The sequence below is a fragment of the Mustela nigripes genome, chromosome 6 (genome assembly GCF_022355385.1).
Source record: "Mustela nigripes isolate SB6536 chromosome 6, MUSNIG.SB6536, whole genome shotgun sequence".
Classification (NCBI taxonomy): domain Eukaryota; kingdom Metazoa; phylum Chordata; class Mammalia; order Carnivora; family Mustelidae; genus Mustela; species Mustela nigripes.
In genome coordinates, this window is record NC_081562.1 from 13,229,905 (window position 1) to 13,246,045 (window position 16,141).

Genomic DNA, 16,141 nt, shown 5'->3' on the forward strand with positions numbered 1-16,141 from the left:
GGAGCTCGCCAAAGTTTTATGTTCTAATCAAGCGTGCTCAGCACTGGCTTGTGGAAATGGATGAGGCAGCACAACCTGTTTCTGTAAACTTCAGAGACGGAGCGTCCGTTGAAGACAGAGTGGCCGTGGGTCCCAGGCCTCGAGGGTGGGAGCACGCGCCGTCATTCTAATCAGTGAGCTGAAAGCATGGTTGGCATCTAGCCTGAAGGGCCTGGTTGACTGATGGCTGGGTGGTATGTTACACCTGTCAATGAGGTGCCGTTCCTCACATCCCCACTGCCCCGATCTCGCCCAGGCGCTTCTGCTTGCACTTTCTCCATCTCGTCCCTTCCTGGGACAGGTCACCCATCCTCTCTCAAGCAGGGACCTTGCCAGCCTCCTGCCTCCATCCCCCAGGAAGATTGGTTTCTTCTCAAGACGTCTGCAAGCTCTGTGGCTCAGAAGGGGTTAAGGCCAGCCAGGCTGCCTCTTGGGAACCTGTCCCCCCAGATCACTGTTGGTTTTAATCTTCATTATCTTTGAATGACAATGCTGTCAGCACCCAGGAGGGGTCCTTGAACAGCCAGATGGTGGCTGGATTTTTCTGCCAGTCATCAGTTTCCCTCTGATTGCAGCGCAGGTGCAGGGAGAAGCATTTTCTCAGCACTCTCCAGGTTTCCACGGCTCAAGTCGATTCCTCCAGGGGCCCGTAAAGGGAGTATTAAGGCTGGGCATGTTCCAGAGAGGTCAGGCGGTGGACTCGTAGATAGTTACTGGTGTCAACTCTACACGGGTAGAAATTTTTAAAAATATATTTACTGAGCACCTGCTATGGGCCAGGAGTTACAGTAGGCACCGGGGACACAGGGATGAGCAAAGCCAAGCCCCTGGTCCAGTGGATCTTTTAGTAAACACACATGCGTCATCTGTGTTTAGTGCAGGAGGTACTGAGAAGGGAAGACAAAAGCAAGCTAGAGCACCAAGGGTCAGGGTGATAGGACCATGACGTGAGAAGGGATGTTCTCTTGAAAAAGAGGTTTTCAAGAGCCTCTTCAAGAAGGTAGCAAATAATCATAGTCCTGAGTGAGGTGAGGAAACAAGCCACCTAGATTAGCCAGGGAAGAGTATTTCAGAGAGAGGGAACAGCAAGTAGAAGGGCTGTGAGCAAGGAGTGATTAGAAAGGAGACTCTGGTGGCTGAGGGGCGGGTGTCCGGAAGTACACACCGGTTTTTCTTTCCTTTCTTCCTTTTTTTCCCCTTTTAATCTTTCATACCTTTCAGTATGGCCAAACGAGTATTTGCAGCCCTGTCAGTCAGATGAGCCATTTCTCTTTCTTTGGGGAGAGGAAGAAAAGCGTTGGTATAAGGGAGTGAAGTGGCAGATGTATTGTTCTCTTCTGTCTGCACCAAGTTTAAAAAGATGGTTTTTAAACCATCTAGCATTTCTAGTAGAAATGCTAGAGCACAGTTTAGGAAGCAGAAGTCTGAAGACGGGAGACATTTGTAACCTACCTTGGTCTGCGCTCTCTCTTTTTTCTTTCCGTATTGCTCGGATATAATGCTGACCCTCATCCTGGATAAAGGAATTCTCTCTCTCATTCTAGCATGGTTACATTTTCTCGTGAATTCGTTTCCTTCAGTGATCCTTTACTAAGGTCGCTGTTGGTGGCAGGTGCTATTTTAGGGACTGGGAATTCAGAGGCAAGTGTGATCCTTTGGGGGCAGCCCCTGGGATAGGGGGTGCTGGCATTGAAGTCACCGCCAAGGTTGTCGTTAATTTATTTCAGCTGATGGCTGCCTCCTCAGCCTCCCCTGCTTCCCTCGTCCCCCACTTTCTGCGGATGGCTCTTTGACTCCAGAGAGTGGTCCCTCGCCGAGGAGATAGACAGCCCTTTCTTGCTCAGCCCAGCCTCCTTCTGCACCCTCCTTCATCACCAGGCCTCCAAGAGCCGTGGGCAAGGCTTTCACACTCTTCAGCGGGGCCATCAGAATCTGGCTTCTGACCCCAGGCTGTCGTCAGTGCCATCAGGGAGCTGGTGGTTAGGTCACACCCTGCTTCCGTCCTCACGCTTCCCGAACTGGGATGCTCATTCATCCCATCGACCACCTCCTGCTGCCGAAGGCCCCCCTCGGGGCACTTTCTGGACGAGGACTCCCGTCCAGGTGCCTCAGCCGACACCCCCCTTCCTGCACTTGAGCCGTCAGTCACCTCCGACTTCTGCAGCTTCTTCTTGTTCATGAACTCGCCCCCTTAGCGGCTGGTGTGTGTGGCGGCTTTGAGCTTAGTATGTCAAGTACCGAATCCTTGACCTTCGCTCCTCCTTAAGGCTCCCCCTTTCTGCTCCCACCTTCTGTGACCGAAGCGCCTTTGTCTGTCACGTGACTTCTTCGCATCTGCCCGAACCCTAGGAATCCTCTCAACCTGTCGCCGAGACCCACCCCTTTTGCTCCTTTCTTACACCTCCTCTCCCCTCTCCTAGCCCTCACCACCCGGGTCCTCCGGAGAACAGTGGCCCCCAGACCAGCAGCTTCAGCAGCACCTGGGGACTTGTGAGAGACGTGCACATCCTTGGGCCCGCCTTACCCCAGACGTACAGAAGTTGAGCCTCTGGTGTGTAAGGCTGAGAAATCCATGTTTTAACACTGTCCAGGTGATTCTAATGCTTCCAGAGAACCCTGGAGGTAGGTAACTGAATAAGCTTCCTCGTCTCCCAGACTCACTCGTCTCGGCTCCCGTTGCCGTGCACCACGGTACCTGCCTTCTCTTCCTCAAGAGCAGCCCAGTCAGATCCCTGTGGTCACCCAGCTCCCTCCTCCTACGTCGGCCACTGGGGGACGGGCCTGAGGTCACACTGTCCAGGCATGAACCCACACCAGAACTCTTGAACTCTGTATTTCTGGTCTGCTGGGTTAACTCAGAATTTGCTTTTTTTGGTAAATCATATCCTTTTGTGGAGATGTGGCTCCTTTTCTGCAGCAGATGTGCTAAAAATGTATGCACGGAGGATTTTTTGTGGGGAGCGAGAGGAGGGCAATAGAATATTCTTTTCAGTGAAGTCGTTTAAATGCCCGGGGAGAAGCTGTGGATTGAAGTGGCTTTTGTTTGCTTGGCTGTATCTTCTGGGTAATTCGAGGTCAGTAACTTTCACCCCTGGCCTCTGTTCAGTTGGAGGAGGCTAGGAGGTGCTGATTTCCAGGGCTACTCCAGCTTGGGTAGATCCTAGGTTTGTGACTCTTATGGTAAAATATTTCTTGCTTTTTTTAAAATTAGGCAAGAAGAGAACTGAGGTAGGCTGAAAAATGTCTTCCAGGGATATGAAGTCTTAATCCCTGGAACCTGTAAATATTACTCTGTTTGAAAATCAGGAAAGACCCTTTTCAGGTGTGATTAAGCAAAAGGCTCTCAGGATAAGGAGATAATCCTGGATCATCGGGCTGCGCCCTAAATGCAGTCACTTGCATGCTTCTGAGAGGGAGCAGAGGGAGATTGTCCCCACACAGGAGGGGGAAGGCGATGTGACCACCAAGGGAGAGATTGGAGTCATGAAACCACAAGTCAGAAGCTGGGAGAGGCAAGGAGCGAACTCTCTAGTCCTCTGGAGGGAGCACAGCCCCTGGTCCCCTCAATTTTTGGGCTTCTGGCCTCCAGAGCTCCAAGGGAGCAAGTTCTGTTGTTGTAAGGCACCAAGCTTGTGTTAGAGAGACACACGGAATTTTACCACAATTTAAAAAAACCACTTAAAAAAAAAAAAAAAAGAAATGAACGTGGCTGTGTTGAAATGTGTTCTGGTGGCAGATCTGTCTGTCCTTGGCACTCAGGTTTCTAGGTGTGGGACTGGCGGCATGGGCAGCCTCAGCACTGCCTCTCCCCAGCTCTGCTCTGAAGATCTCCTAAGCTTCCCACTCTGCTCTCCTCCTCCTGAGTGGCAGTTTGTGTCTTGCCGTCCTGGTTGCTGCCTCCCATCGCGATGCTCTCCCACATCCACACCTGCTGTTTTGTTCTCACTAATTGCATCTGGGGAGCGGAGCGGCTTCCAGTCGCGGTTGGAGTCGGCTTTGATGGGTGGCAGGGGCCAGCCAGGTGGGCTTTGTTTCCCTGTCTCTGTCACCGTCCCATATTTGGGGATTTGATAAATATCCCGATGCTGACATGACGAGTGGCTTCTCGAACGTTCCTTTCTGAGGTTTTTGTTTTAGAGTGGCACGGGCCTTTGTGACCCCTCCCCAGCTCTCTGTAGGAAAGGCCAGTGTCCTCTGCAGAGGGGACCTGGGGAATGGTCTGGGGTGGTCGGTCATGAAGTCGCTCGTTTATTGGCCAGTTACTAGAATCACAAATCAGAGCATTTTAAGACCAGTTCCTGGAGAGGATCTAACCCCTTTTCATCTTGTACATGAGAAAACTCAGGCCCAAAGTGTTGCCTCTGGGCTGAGTGATAATACCAATAACATGAGACTTACTCCGTGTTGCCCACCTGTCTCCAGCCTCCCCCCCCCCCCCCCACCCACAAACTGTGCTAAAGTGCGTTGGTGGGCAGTAGCTGTCATTGTATATAATTTTATAAACAGCTGCCGTTTACTGAAGCCGTACTGGGTGCGAGGCACTGCTATTAGCACTTTTCCTATATTTGTCCATTTCGTTATCATTAAAACAAGGGGTAGGAGCTATTATTAGTAGGGAGTGTCTAGGCTTTGTAATTAGTCAGAACTTTAAATTCTGGGACCATCATTTGCTAGTTTAATGTAAACCTCATATAGAAAATGGGGGTAGTTGTGCCTCCGGCCTTACAGATGAGAGGAACAAGCAGAGGAACAGATAAATTACGGACTCAGAAAAATACATGTAATTAAGGGATATCAGTCAGTCAGATATTCACAGAATCCAGGGGCCTGTGTGTTTCATCGAGCCTGTGACATGAACCTTTTGGTTCATTCATTTTCCCATCTGGAAAATGAGGATAGCAATGTCTCAAAGTGAGTGACTGACACCTTTCACACACGCCTCCGCCCCCGCCATGTGGCAGCAGTTTCTGTTTGCTCTTGAGGTACTTGAAGGGCAGACGAGGTGTGCATCGTCATTCGGCTGTGGGGTGCTCTGGGGTGACTGCTAAGTCCTGTTCCAAGATCTGCCCTTTGAACAGGACAGCCAGCGTGAAGTACAGATGACTCAGTTTGAACGAGAGGCTGTCTTGACCCCAGAGGGCAGCAGAAAGAGCTCTCTCCACCATCGGCCCCAGCCAGAAAATTCCTCACTGTCTGCTGGGAAGGCACAATGGACAGAAGGAACCGTTGGCTGGGCGCAGTTGCATCTGTCCACGGTCACGCTGTCTGTGGGCATGAGTCACGGGCTCTGTCCTCAGATGTGGAGGGCAAGGACAGGGAACGGCATGTGATGGGATGAGTGGAACTGTGTTTTAGAAGGATAGTGGAGCCTAATTCTCTTTTCCATTGGAAGCTCCGTGTCAACTTGGGCAAACTCCACTCATTATATTTTCCAGCTTAGAGGAGTATGGATTGTGACCTCTGCTCTGTACCAGGCACTGTAGTAGGTTCTGGGAAGACAGAAAGGAGTCGGTTTCTGCCCTTGGGCAGTTTCTAGCTCCCAGGAGATCTAGGCAAGGAAGCAGTGACATCAGGCGCACACTGGGGCTAGGGCTGTATTTATACACACACATGTGTGGCCAAGGCTCGTGTCATGGTCTGAGTATAAGCTCACGAATGTTTCTCCTTGGAAGGCCTCTTGGCAGATGACTCATGATCTTGTTTTATTTTTAAATATATCATTTATATTCATCAGGATGGATTAGGTGATGCTGTTTATTTGAACAATCCCTCAGTCTCCGGGGTGTAACTAATAAGGATTTATTTCTTACTCCTATAACGCGTTCATCTGCGGTTGGTATGTGTGTCTGTGGAGAGCTTCTGCTCCGTGAGACCCATACTCTGGGACCCAGGCAGGTCCCATTCTCCGAAATGTCCTAGCTCATCGAGCCTGGATGAAGTTGGTACCCCGGGAATCACGTTCAGGCTCTTACCAGGCTTTTGCTTACAGTTGGTTGGGCAAAGGCAGACACACGGTCACCGTTCACTTCCGGGAACTGGGAAAGATCGGGTCTACCTGGGACTGGGAGGAGATGAGCTCCACGATTCCCGACAGCCTTAGGTAATTCTGACCAACTTCACGTTCGAATTCCTAAGTTAGAGGATAGAACAAAACAGTGCATTGAAAGAGGAGCTTGAGAAGGCGGCCGGAAGCATGAAAAGGAGTGACAGCCTGACCTCTAGGAAAAGGACGGGAAGGTCATGTCTACAGCTGTAAGGTCAGGCAGATCCGTAGCATAGAGCTGATGGCCTGGGCACCTTTGTGGCTCCCACGGGCACACACAGTGTGTAGTACAACTTAGTGCCACACGGTGCCTTGGCCAGGCATCTGGCCACGCTTGGGGATACGTGAATAACTGGGATCGTTAAGAAAATTTAGAATATATTTATTATATTGGTTATAAGACCAGACAAGTATCTTTTCACTTAGTTTAACCTAAATGTAACAAAAACAGTAAGCCATTTGTGACCCACAAAAGACACTTAAGGGCCCCTGGGTAGTTCTGACTCTTGCTTTCAGCTCAGGTCACGATCTCCGGGTCAGGAGGTTGAGAATCCTGTGGGGCTTCATGCTCAGCATGGAATCTGCCTGAGATTCTCTCCCTTTCCCTCTGCTCCCTACCGCCCCCCCACCCCGTTTTCTCTCTCTTTCAGAATGAACGGGATCTTTTTTAAAAAGTCACTTAAATGGAACTTGGGCAAATTGAGGCTTTGCTGTTTATAGTTTCCCATTTCTTCATGGGTAGTTTGTAAGTGCTTGATCGTTCGGGCAGACTCTAGTCTATCTCCCTTGTTCTTTTTTCTTTTTTTCCCCTTGTTTATTATGCTTATGATTGTTGAGAATTTACAGTAATGTACTGACAGTGGAGCTACTGTGCTGTAAGTACGTATGGACGCACACCTTTCTATTAAGAGAAATACGGGCTTCAGCAGGCAGGTCATTGGTTGGGGTCAGAGAGGACCAGGACGTTATTTTGAAATGGCCTTACCGGTGTCCCCACTCTGTTCTCTTTCACAGCATGCTCTTCGACATCCTTTATACAGGTGGCTGGGAAAAAAGCTCCTTAACTATCTTTGGCTCGCTTTCCTGGAGATCCGTCGTAGCTAATCAGTCAAACAAACATTTACCAAGCATGGTTTATATCCCCCAAGGCGTGGTAGAAAAAGAAAGAGAAGTATAAGGTCTGGCCCCCACACTCTAGGAATTTACAGTGTGGAGATGGGGAGAGAAATCAGTATTTGCCCGCCACGTGCCACACACTCTTCCAGGCTCATATCTGCGAGGTTTTCTACCATAGGATGAAGCTCTGTCATGCTTCCGTATTATGTGGCAGCATTTGCATGTGAAGCCAGGGTTCTCTTTAAGTCCACTCTGCCTGGGGTGCCTGGGGCTGAGTCAGTGATGCCTTTGGCTCAGGTCATGATCCCAGGGTCTTGGGATCAAGCCCCGCTTTGGGTTCCATGCTCAGTGGGGAGTCTGCTTCTTTCTCTGCTTCTCCCCTCTCTTGTTCTCTCTCTTTCTCTCTCTCTCTCAAATAAATATATAAAATCTTAAAGACCGGTCTGCCCTTGCTAGGGTATCTGCCAGCTACCAGAGATCATTCAGAGATCCCTAAAGCAGAATGGGGTCTCAGGAGGGCACAGAGTTTTGTTCTCTTCAACACTTACGTTCCCGGTGGGGACATGGGAGCCTGGCTATGGTAACTGATGAGTAAGAAAGGCTCCTGCTCTCAGGGAGTGAGCAGTCTCGCTCTGCGAAACTGACAAGAAGTTCATCAAGTCAGCACTGGCACCGGGAGTCCGCAACCCCGGCCACCGACCCCGACGAGGGTGCCTCCCTCCCAGGTAGTTCATGAGAAGGGCTGAGGACGCTCAGCAGGGGTGTGACCCTGCATGACTGGGTTTCAGCTAGCATGCACGTCTCACCCCGCGGCAGGAGAAGGACAGGAAGGAGCAAGAACCTTGGGAGTGAGGTAGCAAGACTGCCAAGATGCCGTAATAGCAAGAGGGGCTGCATGCGGGTGCCAGGGTCGGGGGTGGACCAGGAGGGAGACCTGATTGAGCAGAAGACACTCCTGTTTCAGACAGGACAAGACTGTGGGCTTTGGAGTCAAGCCTCCGAGTTCTCTATTATTAGCTTTTTGACCTTGGACAGAATACTTCACACACACACACACCCCCGAGCCATAGATTCCTGCAATATGGGACTCGAAACTGTACCTCCCCTGTAAGGATTTAATAAGGATGAAATGAAGTCATGCACATCACGCATTTCCAGTTTGACCGGCAGGTGCCGGCTGTGGATAATTACTAATAACCAGTAGTTAATAACTGATAAAGAAGATGGATAAAATAAAGCTTACGCAGTGGGGGAATTCATGTATTTGTTTTGTAGTTTTATGGTTTTATGAACACCAATACGGTGTGCCCAGATCCTGTGCAGCCTGGCATTGGGATTGGCGGTGGGGCTGCTCTTTGTTTGCACCGTGGGTTTGGCACAGCCACCATGAGCCGTCTCTGCACTGAGATGTGTGGTCCATCAAGCTCCTTGACGTTGTGGACTAAGAGTTTGCGGGAGCCGCTGGGCAGCATGTGCCTTGTCTCCTTATTGCTCCCATAGCCGATGCTGGGCATCAGGATCTGGCCCTTGCGTCTTCTGTGCACCCTGCCATCTGTGCTTCTGGGTTTCTGCCGGTTGGGTTTTTTTTTTTTTTTTTTTAAAGATTATTTATTTATTTATTTGACAGACAGAGATCACAGGTAGGCAGAGAGGCAGGCAGAGAGAGGAGAAGCAGGCTCCCTGCGGAGCAGAGAGCCTGATGCGGGGCTCGATCCCAGGACCCTGGGATCATGACCTGAGCCGAAGGCAGAGGCTTTAATCCACCAAGCCACCCAGGCACCCAAGGTTGGGCTTAATTTTGATGCATTGGTCTGACTGGTGCCGGATGAACGTCTTACTCCTCTCTTTAGCAATCTCAGGCTTCGCCAGGGGTCTGAGTGGGAGACGGCTGCCCCCTCCCCGGGCTGTGCTGAGGAAGAGAGTACAGTAGGGAATTGACTATCTGGTAACCTGGATTCTCATATTCAAGAGTCGAGGCCAAATGCTATAAGGGCAGATAAAGGGGAAAAAACTTAATCAAATATCTGTTATATGGTCAGGCTCTATGCCAGATCGTATCTTAGGTATTTTACAGAATTTTATTAACTATCTTAACCATCCCATTAGAGCAGACCGAACAGACTCGAGAATGTATAATGACTCAAGAGATGTATTTCTCACTCTCCAAAGGAGTCGGTTGGGGAGAGTAAAAGAAGGGGGCGGGGTGTCTGCTCCACGCAGTGACTCAGGCCCTCGTGTGGGCGTAAAGCTGCGGACACCGATGTCCAGCCAGCATGGGGGAAGGGCGTGAGCCTTCTTGCCACTCACGTCCCCCGGGTTAAAACTGAATCCCAGCGTCACGCCTTCCTGCAGGGGAGCTGAAAACAGTCTCCCCCTGTGTGCAGAGCTTGGTGAACAGTTAAGCTCTCTCTGCCGAGGGCCCGACATAGAGGTGAAGGAGCTGAGTTTCAGAGAAACGGATCCATTTCTTGAAGGATTACTTATGGAAGACAAGATTCACGCGGGAAGTGTGGATGGACGGCTGGGGGTTATGTGGGGGAAGTGAAGTGGATTTCGTGGGATTAAATAATTAATACAGGAGAGAGATTTGTAGTCAAGGTAGTTGAGGCAACTCCTGGGTGGTGTCCCTGGCCGTGAGCTGGTGCTGAGGGGGCACGGTGGTGAGGGCTGTGGTCACCCGGTGGTAAGGACGAGCTAACCTGGCGTGTGTATGAACAGCCATGGGCCTGCGGGAGGGTTGGGGTGGGGTGGGTTCCAGGTGGCAGTAGACCCTGAGATTTGTCTGAGTGGCAGAGGAATGCAAAGTTACAGTGGAAGGTCTGAACCTTAGCCACGTCGCCCATACTTTTGGATTCCAGAGGTCGCGGGAGCCCGTGTGAACTTGGAAGCCGTTCAGCGTCTGGATCAGGCTGTCAGGGAGAGGGGTCAGGGAAGTCCGTTCTCTTCACATGGGTGGTTTTTGACGTCACTTTTGAGCACAGGGGTCAATCAGCCTGTCGGCCCCTGTTTATCAAACACGCACCATGTGCCCCCAGATCTGCGGCACCAGTTCCTAGAATGGCAGTGGAGAAGCGGGCGTGAGGTCTGACCCGCCGCCTGAACTGGAGCCTGCTTGTAGCGAGGGCACCCTCCTGGGGGAGTGGTCGAGGGCCTGAGGGTCCTTTCAGCATCTGAGGGAATCCGCGATGGGTCACAGCACCCAGAGCCCTGGGAGGTGTGACCGTCACCTGGGTTCTCCTCCCCTAAATTCTGTGAGCTGTTGCCAAGTCCCTGGGCTTGCCGGTCCTGGGTGTCTCATCTGTTTAAAAATAAACCAAAAAGCATGGGCAAGACTTCTTTGTTTTCATTATTTAATCAGCATTTGCTATGCACCATCTCTTCAGGTCTGTGGGGGCACAGAAGGGTAGGACACAGAGCTGCTGCCCGAAGAAGCGAAGGAGTGAGATTAGTCCACGCAGAGGGAAAAGGCAGGCTTGTACAGGCTGTGGGCAGACACTGATGAGAACCTCTGCCTTACAAGGCTCTGCTCCCAGGGCCGCCGCAATAGCCTGCCTGCCTCCTTCCAGCATGCTCTCCGTCCCTCACGATCTCGTGTGGCCGCCCTGAGCTCCCCGCCTCCTCCTCTGCATCCCCCCTTCCCTCTCCTTAATCATTCAGAAAGAACTCATTGAACACCTGTAGTTTTTCAGGCTCTGGAGGGACAACTGTGAATGAGTTGACAGGGTCCCTGTCCCCATGGAGCAGACATTGTCTTTGGAGTGACAGACTGTCAACAAGACAGCAGGGCAGTTCTAGACCCTCCTTACGTGCCCTGGATAAACCAGAGACCTCAGCGTGGTGGGAGTCAGCACACTGGATGGGAAGGTCTGTGCAGGGGCGGCATCAGGCTGAGTCTAAGAAGGCAGAGGAGGTGCCCCCTGACTAGGGGACCAGCATCTAACACGAGGGTCGAGGTTTAGCCACAGACAGCAGGAACTGAAGGGACCACGGAGGCCGGTGTCTCGGAAGATGATGGGGGAACAGTGTGTGCATGGAGACACATGTAGGAAATGTTAGGCCCCATCATTTACTAGTCTCTGGCTCTTAGTAGGTGCGCAGAAAATACTTGTGAAAGGGCGAGTACACAGATACACAACAGCTCCTTGAACGCCCTTCTCTCCCATCTGGCTCCTCCAACCTCCCAAGGCAAAACTTTTTAGTAAAAGATCTCCCACTTTTGGCATTAAAATGTCCTAGCTATATAAGGACAATTATCCATACACATGAATAGATCTTATAAACCAGCACTCTGACCGTGCCTGCTGTATGGGCTGAGCCCCGGGACACCCCTGGTTGGAATCCTGAGCCCCTTAGGCCTTTGTGCTCCCCCTTGAATAGGAAGGGAAATACCCTTGATTTCGCTCTTATAAACCGGCCGTCGTGCCACAGGGAGACTCTAATATTTGTGCTAGTGTGAGTGAGTATAGTCATATCCTGTGTTTATAGGGGAGACACTAAGGCACAGACAGTCCAAGGTCAAGTGACTTAGGAGTTGGGGTCTCATCCTGAGCCCTCTGCCTGTAAAGACCCCCTTTCCACACGCTGCACCACGCTGTCCCTGCGCCCCCTTCAGTCCCCCCCATCCCCTTCGGCCCCTCCTCGGCCTCCCAATCTGTCAAACGTGGATAAAGATCTTGTCCGCCCTTAACGCTGACCCCCTCGATAATATTGACCTAGCGGGAAGTTGTAAGGCATAGCCAGTAAAAATGACAATGAAGCATTTTGCCAATAGAAGGTGTGCTGCCGCATGTTAATCCACAGCAGAGCCTGTCTGTGATGTGAGGGCACATTTATTACGTAGCGGTTCAGCCAGCGGGCTTCCTCCTGCCCCCTGCGGGGCTTGAGAGGCTGGTCCTCTCTGGAGCCCACCTGCCACTTTCTGGCCGGGCGACCCTGGGCAAGGAATTTGACCTTCCTGGCTGTAACATGGGGATGGTGAGAATTGTGCCTCACAGGGGGCGTTCAGTGAGTTAACGTATACGTGGGGCTCAGGACAGGATCGGATGCACAAGGACTTGACACTTGGCACACAGGTGTATTCTGAGCAGCGGCACAGTACCTGCAGAGGCCTGTAGAGGGCGTGTACCTGCAAAGGGCTGGGTGGGTGGGGGGACACCGGTGCCGGGTGGGGAAGGCACTGGTGTGTGCCTGCTGAAGGAGAGACTACGTGGAAACTACTGAGTGGCTCGGCGGTGTGTCTCTGACACTGTGTGTGGATGTGCATTTGTGTGTACATACACAAATGTGTTGGGGTCTGTTACACTCATAGGACTTTCAGCCAACGTCTCAGCTCTAGGGACAGATTGATGGAGGAGAGTGACTTGAGGGACAGAGGCCCCCAGGGGAGAATGTCTCTGTCCCTCTGACCAGCCTTTCCAGGAGAGTGTTCTGGAATTTGAGGTGGTGGAGTGAGAGTAAACTGTGGCACGGAGAGGATATTAATTTGGGAGGTCACACACCCCTGACTTAGGATCTTGGCCTCAGTGCTGTATCTGTCTGCCTGTCTGCCCGTCTCTGTCAGCCATCCATCTGTTGATATCAGTGTCCGTCAGCTGTCTGTATCTATCAGTCCATCACACCAAGCAGTCTCTTGAGGGGGACACTCCGCATGCTGCTCCGACCCTGCCCCGCGAGGTTCCCTGTTGGCCCGTGATTTCCGCTCCTTCCCCCGCACAGGCCACAGGGGGTGCTCGCCGTCGGCCTGGAGTTTCCATCACCAAGACTCCTTCTGTTTGTGGAAACAGCACAGGCATCCAAACGCCAGGCCGCGCTCTGTGTGCTCATGTAATGAGAACATCGAATGCAAAAGAGGGCATGTGTGGAGATAATTGGACTCCGGAGGGTTGCGGGTTTTGGGAGGTGATGAGCGGTTGATCGTCTCATAAGAAGCACTTATGATGGCCCACAAAAGCCGAGCAGCCTGGATTCCTACTTCCGAGGTGCATCTCCCTACGGTCTTCCTCCCACGGCGATGCCTCCTGCTCTCCGTGGATGCATGAGGCCGAGCAGCTCCCAGGCCATCCATGTGCCTGTGGACGCGCCACTCCGGGGCCAGCCTCGCGGGGAAGGGCAGAGGAGGGCGGCCCACCCTTGGTGCAGCACTGCCTCGAAACTTCATTCTCACGGTTGGCCTCTTCCCTGAACTTGCTCCCCGTGCCTGGGTCCCTGAGCTGGGCACTCTTAAATTCCCAAGAATGGGTCTCAGATGAAAAGAGTTCTCTGTTTTTTGGGGTCATAGAAGCCACGGTCAAAGCCAATCACTCACCCGCTTGTGGTAGAGCAGATGAAGCCAACACAGTGCTTTCTCTCCAATGGCGATTCTCCCGGCGTGAGGAAAGAAACATAATTGGAAAATGGGCAATATTCACAGAGCAATTACTGTGCCCGTTAATGAGGTTTACAGGAAGGCTTCCAGTGAATTAATGAAGAGCAGCGATTTTGGCATTCACGTTGAACAGCTGGACAGCTTGATAAGGGAGCGGACTAGGAGGGCCCAGGGCTCAGCCAAGGTGGTAAGGATGGAGGGAAGCTCCCCTCGGCTAGTCCCTTCTTCATGTCTCCTGGGTCTCATTAGTGTCCTGGGAGAAGTTGCCCATGGTAGGCTCTGGGCCACCATATTGGAGGTCCCCCACTGAGAGGCAAGGAACCAGTTTGCCCAGGCCGTGGGCGCCCATCTTCCCTGGGCTGTGCTCAGAACGTAGCCAGTGGGCAGCTGCGAGCTCTCCTTTCCTCGGGTATTCTTATTAGGGATTACGTGATGGTGGCTTTTGGGCAGGGGCAGTGTGTCTTGGAGAATATCACCTGCCATTTGAATCCAGAGGTCTAAGCAATGGCCCGGTCATTTCTGTGTGTTCCTTGGACACCTTGTTTCGCTGCAGGGAGCTGTGGTTTCCTCCTCTGTGGAAGAGATGCTCTTGCTTACATCGGTGACCTGTTGTGAGGATCGAATTTCCATTTGTCTCGTTCACGCGGAGTCACATTCTGCACGTGTTGGTCATTGTCTCAGGCAGGGTCCGTTGCAGAAACAGAACCAGGAGGACATAGAGAGAGAGATCATATACCATAGGCTTTATTTTCAGGACTTGTCTCATGGAACTGTGGGAACTGTGACATCCGTAGGGCAGGCCAGCGGGCTGGAAGTTCAGGCAGGAGTCAGGACTACAGTCTTGAGGCAGAAATTCTTCTTCTCTGGGAAGCCTGTTTTTGCTCCTAAGGTCTTCAACTGATTGGACGAGGCCCACTCACAGTCTTGAGGCTCATCTCCTTTCCTCAAAGTCAGCTATTACACATGTCAACCTCGTCCACAGAATGACTTCACCGCAACACAGAGGCTGGTGTTTGGCTAAATGACCAGGGACTGTAGACTAGCCACATTGACAAACCTACCCATCACAGTCATTGTCATTATTATTGAGATGTCAGGAACCAAATACTGTCTTTGCCCCTATTGGGGACTATTGGAAAAGTGTCATTTGCTGGTCAGACACAACAGCCAGCATCTTAGCTCTAGGGATAGACGGTGGTGGGTAAGGTCAGGTTGAGGAGAATGATTTGAGAGGCAGAGGCACTTACAGGAGAGTGATAGTCCATCAGACCAGCCTTTCCAGGAGAACAGTCTGGAATTTGAAGTGGCCAAGTGAGGGGATCCATGGAGAGGATATTAATATTGGAGGCCAGACAGACCTGACTTAGAATCTTGACCTCAATATACCTTCCTTCCCATCCTTTGTTGTGATAAGTAATTGAATCTCAGTAATGCTTTTTAACATTTTTTTCCTTTAAAATGAGAAAAATAAAACTTTTCTTTTATGCTTATTATGAGAGTATGGAGTGTATCTGGCGTGGTTTGAATACTCAGTAAATAATCGTTTGCTTCTGTGTGTATATGTTAAGTGTTCATTTAGTTGTTACCATTGGATATTTGTTTTATCATCTAAAGATGTTCCTAGAAGGGCTTTGAAGTTGGGAACATTGCAGAATGCATGAGTTAAGGAGAGGACCTATCAAGATGGGGACCTATCAAGTATGAAGCTTCTGGGTGGCTCAGTCGATTAACTGTCCAACTCTTGGTTTTGGCTCTGTCACGACCTCAGGGTTGTGAGATCAAGCCTCAGCTCCACGGAATCTGCCTGGCATTCTCTCCCTCTCCCTCTGCCCCCTCTTTTCCCTCTCTTTCTCTCTTAAATAAAATAAATAAAATATTAAAAAAAGAAAAAGATGGGGGCAAGTGTGATGTTCAGGATGCCAGGGTTTCCCCAGTGAAAATGCATTTCACCAGGAGATCTGTGATAAGCAGAAAAGATGGACCATCCTGAAGTTGGGCTCTGTTACCCGAGCTGAGGGCTGAGCGGAGGCAGAAGTGACGTGTTGTGTCCGAGTGGGAATGACAACATGTCACCATTTCTGAAGATGAGTGATCACCATTCCCAATCCTGTTACATTTATTCCCTGCCTTGTTCTAAGAGGATCCTGGACACACTGGTCTTTCCCTAGCATGTTTGTATGGGACAATGTTGGCACCTGTTTTATTTCTGGTCTTGGTCTCTGGCTGTCAGAAGATGAACAGAAAAATCTATGACACCGGTATGCTTCTACAGGCTTGGCATCCTCTTGGGAAAGCTTGTTGCTGCTTACGAATGGCACTTGTGAATGCAGTGGATGTGTTTAATCAGGATCCTGCAGGAGACCTAATGTCTCCTCCCTATCCCCCCACTCCCCATTGAAATGTTGAAATCCTAACCTGCAGTGTGATGGTATTAGGAGGTGGGGCCTTTGGGAGGTCCTAAAGGTCATTGAAGGTGGAGTCCTTCAGAGAGAGATTAGTCCCCTATTAAGAGTCACCACCAAAAGGCTTCCCAAGCATGGAGTGTGCAGGCCTGCAAGAGAACAGAGCTCTCGCCGGAA

The 16,141-nt window shown here is 51.1% G+C and overlaps 1 protein-coding gene across 6 annotated transcripts in view; it reads left to right on the forward strand.

Annotated features, from left to right (window-relative positions):
• Positions 1-16,141, forward strand: part of LARGE1 (LARGE xylosyl- and glucuronyltransferase 1) — a 524,421-nt gene that overhangs the window by 80,417 nt on the left and 427,863 nt on the right. The window contains exon 1 of one of the 6 annotated variants that reach the window (XM_059402153.1): positions 2,640-2,661. The exons of the other annotated variants lie outside the window; for them this stretch is intronic. The gene's annotated coding sequence lies outside the window, so the exon portion shown is untranslated. Of the gene's footprint in view, positions 1-2,639; positions 2,662-16,141 lie in introns of those variants that run through there. 6 annotated transcript variants of the gene reach the window in all.